We start from the raw sequence: 16,150 nt of genomic DNA on the forward strand, positions 1-16,150 counted from the left end.
AAGGTGAGCGAATGTTAGTATTAGACTCTGTAGCTAACCAAAACCACTCCACTTTTTATTTTATTGATTGTGTTATAAATGGTCATCCGTTGCGAGGATACGTTGATTCGGGATGTTCTGCGGTAACTTTGAGACAGTCAGTAGCAGATAACCTCAAGTTAGAAACAGATCCTACAAACGTAAAACTTTGTTGTTATGCAGGTGGCTCGGTAGTAGCTACTTCTAAAGTAACGTTGAAATTAGATGTAGACCTGGCGTCTGCTACCGTAGAAGCAATTGTTATACCCGATCATGTTCAGAATGTGTCAGTTTTGGTGGGTCAACCTTTTATAAACAATGAAAACGTGACAATGGTTGTTAGGGGAGACCAGGTCCGCGTATTCAATCAGAATAACTTTACGTTTGATGATATTATTGATCCACCTACAAGAAAAATAAATCTCTATGTATCTGAAACCTCGACTTGCCCTATGTAATTAGCAGGTATAACAGATTTTTCAGATACATAGAGATTTATTTTTCTTGTAGGTGGATCAATAATATCATCAAACGTAAAGTTAATCTGTTATACCTGCTAATTACATAGGGCAAGTCGAGGTTTATAGTGATGAAGATTTTAATGACGTTTTCATAGATTTACGATATCGCAATTGGTCTGATAATTTTCACATTATTTTACCATGTGTTACGAATTCAGAAAAAGGTGCTGTTGTGCCTGTTATGAATATGTGTGATAAAGACTTGTGTTTTGAAGCAGGTAAGGTTATAGCTCGAGGATTCACTTGTCATGAGGATAAAATCAAACCTCTTTAAATTGCTTGCGAGCAAACACAGAAGAGCTAACACCGTTCTCACTTGACGAAGTGCAGAAGCAAATAAACGCAAATCTGAGCCATGACGAATGCTCTCAATTGTTACGAGTACTTAACGAGTACAGAGATTGTTTTGCTACTTCTTTACGAGAAATAGGCAATACAAATGTCACGAAAATGTCAATCAAGCTCACAGATGACGAACCTGTGACTTACCGACCTTATCGAATGGCTCACACCCAGCGAGAGACGGTTCGCGGTATTATTAAAGATTTAATTGATAATGGTATTGTTCAAGAGTCTAGTTCTCCATATGCGAGTCCTATTCTTCTGGTGAGAAGAAGAAAAATGAGGAAGAAAGAATGTGTATCGACTATAGGGCGTTGAATCGTAAGACTGTCAAAGATAAATAACCCCTTCCCCGTATAGATGATCTGTTGGACAATTTAAAGGGCAGCATGTACTTTAGCAATCTAGACTTGGCGTCAGGGTATCACCAAATTCCCCTTGACGATAACGCTGTTCCAAAGACGGCTTTTGTGACTCCTGACGGTCATTACGAGTTTCTTAGAATGCCGTTTGGGTTGGTGAACGCACCATCCGTATTCCAGAGAACAATGAACCGCGTTCTGGGTCCACTTCGTTTCGGCACAGCTATGGCCTATATCGACGACGTCTTGATTCCATCTATTTCGATTAACGGCATCGAGAAACTCAGAACGGTGTTACAACTCTTTAGGGAGGCAGGAATGACATTGCGTCTTGACAAATGCCATTTCCTTGAATCTCGAATCGAATACTTAGGCCACGAAATATCAGGTCTGGATACGTTAAAATTAAAGCTGTTCGTGAATTCCCAAAACCCAAAGATGTCCATGACGTTCGACGATTCCTAGGCTTAACGAGCTACTTCAGGAAGTTTATACGAGGTTTTGCTTCTATCGCAAAATCAATTTCAAATTTGACAAAAAAAGATTCCCATTTCACATGGTCAGTGGAGCAGCAAAACGCTTTTGAAAACCTTAAGGAACGGCTAGTCGAAAGGCCGGTGCTGGCGATATACGATATTGACGCGGATACCGAAGTTCACTGCGATGCAAGCAAAATTGGATTGGGAGGAATTCTTTTTCAGCGTCAAACGGACCAGACTCTTAAGCCCATTCAGTACTTCAGCAGAGCCACTTCAAAGGAAGAAAGTAACTATCACTCGTACGAGCTAGAAACATTGGCTGTTGTATGTTCCCTGAAGAAAATTCGTATCTATCTTCTGGGGAAGAGATTCAAAGTGTTGACAGATTGCAATTCGCTACGACACACCGTATCAAAACGTGATCTTCTACCTAGGATTGCAAGATGGTGGTTATGCATCCAAGAATTCGACTTCGAAATAGAATATCGTGTTGGAAACAAAATGGCTCATGTTGACGCGTTGAGCCGTAGTCCAGTCGATTGTCCATTGGAGACAAACATTATTGACGTTATGATTGTAAACGTGGAGGAAGACGATTGGGTATTGTCCGCTCAACTCCAAGATTCCTATTGCAAAAAGATCATTGACACCTTAACCGGAGAACCGCGAAGTGTCGAAGAAAAACAAATTCATAGAGATTTTTGTTTGAAAGATAATCGCCTTTTTCGAAAAACCGACAAAGGAAAGCGTAGTTCCCAAATCAGCAAGGCGAAGAATCTTAATGTACTACCATGACGCTGCCGGACATTTTGCAGTGGACAAAACTATAGGCCTCATTCAAGATAGATATTGGTTTGCATCAATGAGGAATTACGTTAGGAACTACATTAGGTCTTGTTTAGGATGCATGTATAATAAAGTCCCGTCCGGTAAGACTCCAGGTGCCCTCTATCCTATTGAAAAGCAAAAGGTGCCGATGGATACTTTACATCTTGATCACTTGGGCCCTTTCGTGACGAGCATCAAAAAGAATGCCTACATAATACTCGCAGTTGATGGTTTCACGAAGTTTGTCAATATGAAAGCTGTCCCAAACACGAAAACAGATCCAGTGATTAAGTTTGTTCGGGAGATTGTAGATATGTTCGGCGTCCCTAGAAGATTCATTTGCGACCAAGGTACTGCTTTTACGAGCAAGAAATTCACGGATTTCTGCAAGGAGTTGCGAATTAAACGAGTGCTGTGTGCTACTGCCACTCCAAGAGCCAACGGTCAGGTTGAACGAATGAATCGGTCGGTTTTATCTGCTGTTATGGCCTCGACTGACGACGAAAGACGTTGGGATGAGCCCTTAACACAGGTTAAATGGGGAATTAATTCCTCAGTTAATTCCACCACCGGCAAGAGTCCTTACGAATTGTTTTTGGGTTATAAACCCCGAGGTGTTAACGATGCCTCTTTGACGACGGAAGTTTGTGACGATGAACGTCCAGAATTAGTGGCAATGAGAGATAACGTCTCTCAAAGAGTTACGGAAAAGCAAAGGTACCAAAAACGATGTTACGATAAGAAGCATGCTTCGACGAAGGTCTTCCACGTTGGACAGCACGTCCTAATACGAAACGTGAAGACAGCTAATAACGGTCAGAGCAGAAAACTCGAGCCACGTTATAAGGGACCGTTTTTAGTTAAGAAAGTGCTTACAAACGACCGTTACGTGGTTGCCTGGATCGAAGCTATCCAAAACGGCAGATACTGGGATTTGTCCCTCTGAACGAATGAAGTTATTCGTTACGAGAGTCTCGTCTTGCGAGACTGATTTGGAAAGCACTTAGCTTTCCAATATTCAGAATTAATTCTAATATTCCCAATATTGTTTGTTTCAGAAACCACTTCACGAGGTCGTGAATGACGTCAGGTTAGCCGACTGTGAACTCCACATCTTTCGAGACCCCAAATATGCTACGGTACTAAAGTATGACTCGCTGTAGCAATGACGAAGCAACGAGGGCATGCAGGGAAATATGAAGGTGTTGAGAGATATGGGTCCACGGTCTAGACGAGGGGCAAGACGTAGAACCCTTTTGGGCGAGGAATGCCATTCTTTTAGTTTGTCTAGGGTTTCATTCTATATCGAGCTTTCAAACTGTATAGTTATTAAATAAAATAGTTCCTAAATCGAATATCGTTTACAATAGGTTTTGTTGATGCAGACTGGGCTAGCGATAGTCTAGATCGTAAGTCGTTCTGTTTCTTGTAAAAAACAAAAGACAGTTTCCTTATCCAGCACTGAAGCAGAGTATGTTGCTCTTTTAGAGGCTTCTAAGGAGGCTGTTTACTTTTGAAATCTCTTGTATGAACTAAGTGGTAAAATGTGTGCAATTGAATTGAAATGTGATAATCAAAGTGCACTAAAGTTAGCAACAAGTCATCAGGCACATGCTAGATCAAAACATATTGATGTTCGTTTTCATTATGTAAGAGATGCAGTTAGAAATAAACTAATTAGTATTGAATACGTTTCGACACAGGAAATGCCAAAATATGTGTTCTGTAAGGAAAATAAAATTTATTTTGTTATGTGGGGGTGTTAAAAATAACAAAATATTGTATAGTTGTCACAAGTAACGCCATCTATGTATTTTTGATATGTAGCCATCTTGTTGAATAAAGCTTCAGTTCTGTCTGTCAATATCAACGTCTCTTTTAATAAGTGTTGAATTGAGCAAAGAGCATATAAAAGTCCTGAATGGTGAAGAAGACGTAAACTCCGTCAGAAAAACAAAGAAATACAAATGCAAGAAATGCTTATACAAACACTATCCAGAAAAATGTCCCGCAGCTGATAAGGAATGCAACATTTGTAAGAAAAAAGGTCATTTTTCTAAGGCGTGTTTCTTTAGAAAGAATGAAGAAACCAGAAACAAATCCAGTCAAGACAAAACTAGCACCGTGAAGAAAGAAAATCAAACGGGTGAAGCAGACCGAACAATAAGAAGCATCGAACAAACACACCAGAATGAAGAGAAAGATGAAGAATGCCAAGAAGAATACCAACTCTTCGTCAATAGTCTGAATATTTCATCTTGGTATGAAAATATCTCAGTGGAAAGACACTATGTTAACTTTAAATTGGACACTGGTTCTGACATAAGTATTTTGCCTGCTAAAATTTACGAAAAAATTGTAAGTAAAAAAGTACTTAAAAAATCTCCTATAACAATTGTATCTTACGGAAACTTTAAATTTAGGCCAATTGAAGAAGTCAGTTTGCAATGCATGTATAAAAATGACTTCTTATATGTTAAATTTTTCATAGTAGACTAAAATTCTGAACCTCTACTTGGTTTGAATGATTGTTTGAAATTTCATTTGTTGAAGAGAGTGAATTCGTTACAGTTTCCTAAGTCAAAATTTGAACTAAAAGAAAAATATGCAAAAGTTTTTCAAGGTATAGGTAGAATTCCTGGGTTATGTAACAAACAATTGAAAGAAAATGCTCAACCAGTTATAAAATGCTTGAGAAAAATTCCATTGTCGTTACATAAAATCTTGAAAGGAACTCTTGATAATTAAGAAAAAGATGATATTATAAAAAAAGTCGATTATCCAACTGATTGGGTGAATAGTCTTATGATGGTTGAAAAACCTGATTAATCCCTACGTCTTTGTATAGATCCAAAGCCATTGAACAAATACATCAAAAGAGAACAGTTTCAGATACCAACAAGTACTGATACAATAAGCAATCTCTCAGAAAAGTCAATTTTCACAGTAATAGACATGAAAAATGAGTTTTGGCAATTGACTTTGGATAAACAAAGCTCAGACCTTTGTACGTTCAATACCCCATTTGGTCGATATAAGTTTAACAGAGTACCTTTCGGTATTTCTAGTGCTCCTGAATTATTTCAAAAGAAAATTTATAAAATATTTGGTGACATATTAGATGTTTATGTTTACTTTGATGATTTGATAATAGCTTCCAAGACTGAATCAGAGCATGATGAAACGTTATCAAAAGTTTTTGAAAAAGCCAAGCAAAATAATGTTAAACTAGGTTTCTAACAGATGCAATATAAATTAAAAGAAGTCAAATTTGTGGGATACCTGATTTCAGAAAATGGCGTCAGACCTGATGATGATAATGTGGAGGCAATACATGCAATTGATGTTCCTCAAAATAAGTCAGAAGTTTTGAGAATTTTAGGTCTCGTCAAGTTCTTTTCAAAGTTTATTCCGAATCTTTCAGCTTTAACAGCTAATTTGAGAAACCTAACTAGAAAAGATGTTATATTTGAGTGAACACAAAAACATGAGAAAGAGTTGCGAAAACTAAAATATCTTCTTACACATTCACCAACTTTGAAAATATTTTATCCGAAATCAGACATGATTATACAGACTGATGCCTCTAGTGAAGGTTTAGGTTGTGTTTTGATGCAAGAGGGACAGCCTGTATCATTTGCCTCTAGAACATTATCGAAAGCTGAAAGACGATATGCACAAATTGAAAAGGAGTTGTTAGCTATTCGTTTTGCCGTGGAAAAATTTCATTTTTTCATTTATGGACTTTTAAGTTCAAAAATCAAAATCTAGAGCAAGACAAGTATTTTATTGGCCTCATATGTCTCAGGATATTGAAAATTTAATATTAAAATATGAAAAATGTCAAATATACCAACGGTCTAATCAAAAGGAAACTCTAGTGAGTCATCCTATACCAGAAAGGCTTTGGCAATATATTTTCTCTGATTTTTTTTAATATGACGGTGATAATTATTTACTTCTTGTAGACTCATATTCAAACTGGGTCGAAATTACCCCTACAAAGTCAAAAACAGCAGATGAAGTGATCATTCACAATTTGGTGTCCCAGATAAAATGTTTGCTGATAATGTCCCATATAATTCGAGATCTTTTAAAACATTTGCCCATGATTGGAACTTTGAAGTTGAATTTAGTAGTCCTCACCACCATCAATCTAATGGCCTTGCTGAACGATATGTCGGCATAGTAAAACAAATGTTCAAAAAAGCAAAAACTAAAAATGATCTGCCTTTATTACTTATGGAATACAGAAACACTCCATTACCTGATATGACATACTCACCTTCATAATTGTTTTTACAACGAATTGCAAAAACAAAAATCCCAATAATAATATAATGATTGTACATATGTATTTGATAGCTTATGTAAGATTATATTATAAGACATTCTGTATAGCATAGATGTAGATTATGTAAAACATTCTGTATATTATCTATAGGTAAAGAAGTTTGTGATCTTATAGAAGGGGATGTAAGGTAGTAAGAAGAATAATTTATGTTCAATGTTCTAGTTGATAAAATGTATCATGCGCAATGCAAAATGATAATGACGGTGACAACGAGGTAGGGTTAGTTAGATAGACAGATTGATTAAGAGAAGTGCTGTAGTCAGAAAGACAAATAAATTACGAATTTTAAATTAGTTGTTTAATATAAAATTATTCAACTCTACTGATCAATCACCTTACAGAAATAATCTTAGACGTTATAGACAATTTTTAGATAAAACCAATTTACCTTATGTAAATGATTCATTACTTTATGATATAAACCTGAATATAAGTGGTGATTTGAACCCAGATATAATATGTAATTCATCTGAAGCCAACTCATCCGAAGCTATTTTATGTGACTCTTCATAAACTTTTTAGGGTTTTCACTCCCAATCTCTGAAACAAAATCAATTAAAAATGAAATCAACGATTTGCTCCTGCGTAAATTCTTGCACTAATTTGTCAGGAGCAAATTGACTAGAAAAAATTGTTGCCTGACAATGAACTCAAAATAAATAACGTTGAAATTATAATTCTTTGTAACGTTTCGGAGTCTATATCAGACTCCTTCATCAGACGAAAAAATCTACTTTTTAAAATCTTCTGAATTGTCGCTTTTTGTCTGACATTAATTGTCAACACACAGAAACAGAGACTGCACAGAAACGTTGATTCATTTAATTTTGAAATTACCGGATGACAGTTCCTTCTTTAGTAAATTGATCCAAATATGATCTATTCCTACCGAACAATTTGCCAAATTATTATCTTGATCTAATAGAATACACGTAGACTCTTTAATTTTTCGTTTAAAATGGTCTGGTTCTGTCATTACAATTTTAGTGTTGTCCCAATCCATCATGTGGTCTCCCGTATTAAAACAAATGTGATCTGCGATTTGTGATCGATTAATTTCTCTATTTTTAATATTATTTTTATGTTCGCGTTTTCTCATTTCTAGACATATATCTATTATACCAATATCGATAACACGCGTTCTAGACTACGACAAAAAGTTAAGCCAAATCGTTGGGAGGAATCCACTTGTACGCATGCGCGAATAAGAAGTTCGAAAATGACAATCAAGATATTGGTTAGTTTGTTTTCATATTTGACGTTGAATGAATTCGAATGATGATTTATTTCAAATTCTTGTACACATTTTGAGAATTTTATTCGACGCAAAAGTTAATGAATATTGAATTCATCGGGAATTTATCCGTTTTTTTCAACTTTCAGATAAATCAATGAAAAGAGATCAAACCAAATGAGTGCATCAAAACTATCCACTCAATATTATAATGATTTGTGAAATAATAAGTGCCGAATAGGAATGATATTGTCTATACTATAACAATTTCGTTTAATATTACTGTTTCATACCAGTTTCAATATTGCGTGTTTGTGTCAACATCATACTTATCTCACCTCCTGAATTTCCCCTCTTGTAAATCTACTCAATACTCAATAAAAAATATTCTTTGGTCAACATTTAATGTAATATGTAGTTATATTTTATATATAAAAGTACAGAGTGCTCATTAAAAGAGCCATGCTTCAATAGAAGCAATACAATAATCAATTTGGCAATAAGAATATTGCCAGAAGATGAGAAACTTGTAGATAGTAGTAACTACAGTTGAGCTTTATATATATATAGATGTCGATTTAGATATTTCACTATTTCAGTGCTGAAAAAACAATCATATAAATTGAACTAGAATTATTACCTCAACTCCCAACTGAATTTCAAGACAATAAAAGACTTATCTAGAAACAATGCAGACAATATACGATATTGAACAACCTAGAAAAATGTATTCACAGTCCTACAATTTTGTTGATTCAACATCACCCTTGTTAGTCTCCGCACTCCGCAGGTTTTCTGTGGATTACACATAATATTTCACTTTTGTTATGAATCCGAGCGTCTAGTGTTGCAAAATGATGAAGTTTCAAGAATTTTGACTTCAAGTTATTAGAAATCAACGAAGAACTACAAATTATACTACGTAATGCAAACCTGTGTTTGAACCTGATTCAAACAAATATCAATTTATTGATAGGTTAAGGTCGAAAATATTCGAATGGTTGTGAAGTAAAATCATTTCATTCCTGTCAATTCATAAAACCATGTATCAGAAAGAGACAAAACTAATGAGGTATTTTTATTCTTAATATTTCTGCACATGCCCATAAGTCGATTCCGGCCACGGGCTGGCTTCAATTCTCGAGGTCCCATTATCGATATAGAATATAATAGATATATGTTTCTAGAGGTCTGGACGTTTCACCTGTATAAGTTTTACCACAAATACAGGGTAAGTTGTAAATACAATTTTTTGATTTTGGTTTTTCGTTCAAAGGTTTAGTTTTTGTTAATATAGATCTTAAATCATTTTGCGTTTTAAAAACAGTTCGTATGTTGAACTTCGAACCGATTCTTCTTATTTTTTCTGAAAGGCCATTAACATAAGGAATTACATTCAACAAATTTGGTTGTTCTTGACGGTTTGTTGGTTGTTCCTGATCATTATTACGATTTTGGTTAGTCATTTTTCTCTCTAAATTTAATATTGTTTTTTCAATAAAATTTTTTGGGTATTGATTATTGAGAAAATGTTTAATGAAGTCAACTTCATTATTTCTAATTTCGGGTGTAGATGAAATTAAATTAGCTCTATCATAAAGTGTTTTAATGATACCTCTTTTGACACTTACTTGGTGATTGGAATAAAAATTTAAATATCTATTAGTATGTGTCTTTTTTCGGTATACGCTCGTTTCAAAATAATGCGAAAACTTTTTTATTGAAACATCTAGGAATGAAATTTTGTTATCCTGCTCTAATTCCATTGTAAATTTTATTGTAGGTTCTTTGTTGTTGATATGATCAAAAAAATTCTCTAGTTCATCTCTACCATGTTGCCAAATCACAAAAATATCGTCTACATATCGCCACCAAGTCTTTGGTTTTAGTGGGTATGTGTCTATATATTTTTGTTCGAAAGATTCCATGAATATGTTACTCATTACTGGTGATAAAGGAGAACCCATAGCCATACCAAATTTTTGTTTATAGAAAACATCATCTAATTGAAAATATGTGGAATTCAGGCAAACTTCTAATATCTCCATTATATCATCAGTAGTCAATTTCGAATTTTCATAAATGGTTCTATCATTAATCAATTTTGTTCTCACTATTTCAAGAGTTTTATCAACTGGAACATTTGGAAAAAGATTTACTACATCAAAACTTACTAAGATGTCTGTTGCATTTAAATTAGAATTTCTTAATTTTTCAAGAAAGTGTTGAGTATTTTTCAAAAAACTAGTTGATTTTCCTGTTAATGGGTTTAAAAATTGTAATATATATTGAGCAAAATTTTGACAGGGGGATCCGAGTGAACTTACTATTGGTCTCAAAGGAATAAGAGGTTTATGTATTTTAGGTAGGCCATATAAATGTGGGGGTTTGCTATAAGATGGTGTGAGAAATTTCTTTTGAGCATATGTGAATTTTTCGGAATTTTTCGAAATAATTTTCTTCACTTTATTCTCTGTGAGAGAAGTTGGATCTTTTTTGATTTTGGAATATTTATCGGTATCATCAACAATTTCTAAAAGTTTTCTTTTATATTCAACTGAATCCATAATAACTGTTGCATTTCCTTTATCGGCAGGTAGAATTTTAATGTAATTATCATTTTCCAATGAAGTTATAGTTTTATTCTCAATTTTATTTAGATTTGGTTTCATTTTAAAAGGTTTATCAAGTAACAATTTATTTAGTACTCTAAATTCATTCGATTTATCAAGCGGAAGTTTTTGGGCTGTTTTTTCAATAGCTGTAATTATATCTAATGTTGGAATGTTTTTTGGAGTTATAGCAAAATTGAGTCCTTTTGATAATATTAATTTTTCATTTTCATTTAAATTTCTTGAAGATAAGTTGATTACCGTTTTATTAATGAAGTTGTTACTGATTTTTGTATTGTTGAATTTTTGTTGGTTTTCTTCCATTAGTATGTTAAATTTTTTGAAATTAGATCGTTTACTCTTCTCATATTCATGGAAATACGAAATATTCACACAATGTAAAATATGTTCAAAGTCTTCCTTTGAAAGGTTACGGAAAATTTCTTCTTCTAACCTTAATATATTTTGTTGAAATCTTACCTTATTATATCTGAGAAAATTTATTCTTTCTCTTACCAACGCATAACCGAACCTGTTTTTAATCTTTTCCGAACCATTACTCCGAAATGGTAGCCTAATTCTCAGGAATTTTGGAATCAATCTATTATCTCTGCATCTACACATGAAGGTGAGTCGTGTGGGATAGTTTTTTGTACAATTCTTCCAATTTTCTAAAACTTGAAATAGAAAAAGGCCCATACCTTTCTTTCAGATATCGATTCGAATTCATTTTGGGAGGATGCAAAATCCTCCCAAAATGAATTTCAATCGATATTTTATGTGAACCTATTTCATCTGAAGCCGATGAAACACAGAATAAAGCTTTCAAACGCCAACGTAGACGACCAAACTACCTGAAGGATTATGAAACTGAAACTTATTCGGATTAATTGGTTTTGGAACACTGATTATTTAAATTGTATATGTATTTCAAAAAAAAAAAGCGTGTCATATATATGTTAAATGTATGATGTTCTATGGTCCAAGGGGACGCCAGTATTCATTCGAAACCATTAGACATGTAAGATGTAAGCTCCCAAGTCTCAATAGAGTTGTATTTCAAATACTGAGTTTCATTTATAACAAAGGTAATATGACAAAAATTATGATCAAAAACGGAAAAATAGTAGCTATAGCTTTGAGAAAGGATGGTCTATATGTAATGAAAAGTAAATTGAAATATAATAGAAAATCATCGGTGAATATTGCAAATAAAAATAACCAAGGCATGAGTCAGAAAGAAAAGTGGCATAGATTGTTAAGGCATTTAAATTTTAAATACTTGTATACTTTATTAAGGCCCGGTACTTTCACCTTCGAATAAATTTTATTCAACGAATAATGACGTACCGACATTCGATCTATGACAAATAAACTCTTCTAATCAAGTATGGAGAGTAGAGAGAAGGAGAACGATCGCTGCTTCGAGACCACAGATTTTTTGTCCCCTAAAATATGTACCAATAGGGTGTAGTTCATGCTTTTGCCAACAGGCGCGCTGGCCATCACGAGAGTGCGAAATTTTGATTCAAACAAATTGTAGTTAGCTGAGCGAACTGTTTCCTTGGTGACGGATGATAGGAATATTATTATTTTCGATTTTCGATAAGAGAACAACATAAATATGACCATGGTGAAATGTTGAAGCGTGCGCTAGTGTTAGAGTGTTTTGGCATCGGAAAGGAAAGGAGAAGAGATAAAATTTCCGAGAGCATTTTTGAGAGAAAATTGGAAAAAAACCTTACCTCAAAAATCGACTCCAAATCATTTTGTGTGTCAAGAGCACTTTTGCGATGAAGATATCGAAAAGATGATGGATTCATTATAAACGAAATCGATGAAATTGTCATCCCTCGTGAGAAGTTGACTCTTCTGAATAAGAATATCTAACCAATAAAACTACATGGTTCAGAAGTGAATATTCTTGAAGAATTTTGTTGGCATAACATAATATATGGTTTATATCGGTTCTCAGCTGAGTATTGAAAACAGAATCTACTCTAATATTCAAGTGATAAATTTGAGATTGCTACCTTTTGTTGTCTTGATGTGTACTACTCCTCACTACAGATTTATATAATTTTGAAGATTACGGTAAACCAACTAACATAGCTGCTTTCAATAAACCATGATAAACAAAAGTAGGTACAATTTTTTTGATCAGTGATTTCTTTTGAAATTCATTGATTTCGACTTGTATTTTATTGCATATAATTCAGAGAACTCATATTTAATATAGATTTGAAGAAAGGTATTTTGAAAATCATCAGAAAAACCACGATGACACATAACCTAAAATAAAATGAATGCTGTTCATTTTAAATTGACGCTTGCATCCCCACCCCTTATTGACACCCCGTTACACTAACCTTTGCTAAAACTCATACATATGCTATATTGTTTGATAACTAAAAATGTATTGCTGACATTCAAAAGAATATATATATTGACACCCGCTGCAATCGCAGCGACACCTATCCTACGTTTCCCGTTTTCGAGGACACATTTTTAGTACGTCGATCTTTCTCCTTCTCTCTACTCTCCATATAATTAAGTTTCAATGACAGATTTATTCGATGAATAACACTATCTGAAAGTGAAAAGACTGCATTTTTACTAATCTTACGAATAAGACTTAATAAATGCGAATAAATTTAGTTATTCGCACGTGAAAGTACCGGGCCTTAAAGAACAGTTATTGATTGGAATACCGGAAAATTTAGAAGAAGATTTCATGCACGGGCGTAGCCAGGGGGGGGGGTTTTGGGGGTTCAAACCCCCCCGAAATAATAAAGTTACATAATATTAGTTTCAAAAAGTCACAATTTATATGTCAAAATCAGAATAATTTCATTTCAAAACCCCCCTCGAAACTCAACCCTGGCTACGCCTATGATTTCATGAAATGTCGCACTTGTATAGAAAATAAAATGCATAATATTCCATTTGAAAATAAGAGAAAAAAAGCGAAAGAATTGTTAGAGATAGTACATACAGATGTTTGTGGACCATTTAAAACGACAGGTTTTAGGGGAGAGAAATATTTCATATCGTTTATGGATGATTACAGTAAGTTGGCTAAAGTTTATATAATGAAAAATAAGACGGAAGTATTTGATTGTCTTGTTCAATATGTGAATGAAACGGAAAATTTAACAGGTAAAAAAGTTAAATTCCTGAGATGTGACAATGGTAAAGAATATTTAAATAGTAAAATTTTCAACTTTTCTAAAGAAAAAGGTTTTGTGATTAACAACTGTCCGGCGTATGTTCATGAGTTAAATGGAACTCCGAAACGGTTTAATCGAACGATTATGAACATATCACGGTGTTTACTTGCTGAAGCTAAAGTGGATAAAATGTATTGGCCGGAAATAGTGTGTACAGCGACTTATTTGAAAAATCGGACGTTAGCGAATACTGAAGAAATAAAAACCCCGTACGAGATATTTTTTGGTAAAAAACCAGATGTGACAAATTTACGTTTATACGGAAGTAAAGTTTTTGTTAGAATACCGGAACAAAAGATCTAAAGTTGGAATTTTGATAGGTTATAGTGATGTCGGATATAGAGTTTTAATTGATAAATAAGATTTAAGTAGCTACACATGTCGATGTGGTTGAAATCGGAATATGAATTAGTAAACAGTAAATTATATAATACACCAATGGAAATAAACTTAAAAGTAGATAAAGCCAAATATTGTGAGACAGATCTGAATTATAGAAATCTAATTGGAGCCCTTTTGTATATAAGCTCATCTACTAGACCAGATGTTAGTTTCAATATTTATTATTTGAGTAGATTTCAAAATTGTTATGACAAAACACACTACAAGTATGCTTTGAGGATCCTAAGATATTTGTACTTAACGAATAATTTAAAATTAACATATAGAAGTAGCGATAAGAATGATATTATTGATTGTTACGTTGATGCCGACTGGGCAGGTGATCATTTAGATAGAAAATCCACAACAGGTTATGTGATAAGATTGTTTGGTAATATAGTGTATTGGAAATCAAGAAAACAAAAATCTGTAACTAAAGCTTCAACTTTTGCAGAATATGTAGCTTTATCAGACGCTGTAAGCGAAATAATATTTGATGTTGAAATTAAAAATCCAATAAAACTTTATGAAGATAATTTAGGTGCAGTAGGCATAGCAAAACATGGAAATTTGACGAAAAATTCCATACACATTGAAGTGCATTGTCACTATGTTCAAGATTATATAAAAAATGATGTTATTGACGTTGTAAAAGTAGATTCGAATAGAAATATTGCAGATATGTCTACGAAAGCTTTATGTAAGGATAAATTTGAATATTTCAGAAATTTGTTAAATTTAGAATAAGATTATTGTTTGAATATAAATGTAAGGAGGCGTGTTGAGTACTAGATTTAATTGTACATTTACATTCAATAGTGTTCATGCGTATATGAAAGAAGTGAAGTGCGCGTGTGCACGAGAGCGTACCCAACGCCAAGCCCAAAAAGAACCGAAGAAGGAAAGTTCCAGAAGTTGAGAGTCAGTCGTCATGAGACACAGCCGTATGATAGTCGCTAAGAGTTGGACGTAAGAACAGTTGTATATCATAGTTTAATTAAAGTTATGAACCAACAGAAGTTAGTATACATCTGATTGATCCCCCTCATCTTTACAATAATCTTTATGATAAGGAGTAGGGCAGTTATTTCTTCATTGAAGTTTATGCATTTTCAGAAAAGACAGACCTTGGTGATATAGATCTGAGATCTCTCCTTGATTCCATAATTAGGACTCAAGTTAAGCATTCCATTTCTTTAGAAGAAATAAAACAAATGCTGGTGAAGGAAAAACAGACTGTTGAGACAAATGAGGTCGAGATGGTGTGCGATTTTGATCTCCCCTGTGATTCCTTGGACTCCTTGGAGAGTCTGGAGTCTTATGTTCACACCCACCGCTCACAGTTTGTAAGAAATATTCTATGAAAATGAGCTATGATGAATAATAATTTTATTTATATTTCAGGTTAAGTTTCTCCAAAAGATTGGAGGGAATGATGAGAGAGACCACACCTGTAGATGTCTCAAATCTATATTCACCAATAGTTTGGGTGAGATCTGTTCTTGGACAGGCCAGAAGTCGTATTACTCTATCTGTAATTTGAAAATCATGGAATTCATGTTCGGTAAGTAACAATAGGAAAAATTGTCATATATCCAGCTCATTGATTTTTCTTGTCTAATGGCTGAAATTTAATAGGTCAACGAAGTCCTAATCTTCCCATAGAGAACATCTCTTCTTCAGTAAATATGTTCAATATGCAAATTGACCCCGAAAAAGTGTAACAACCACATAGGTTCTTGTTTTTGAAAACTTCTTGAATGTTGTTCCATCTTTGAATACCAGTACC

This window comes from Coccinella septempunctata, chromosome X (assembly GCF_907165205.1).
Source record: "Coccinella septempunctata chromosome X, icCocSept1.1, whole genome shotgun sequence".
NCBI classification, from domain to species: Eukaryota; Metazoa; Arthropoda; class Insecta; order Coleoptera; family Coccinellidae; genus Coccinella; species Coccinella septempunctata.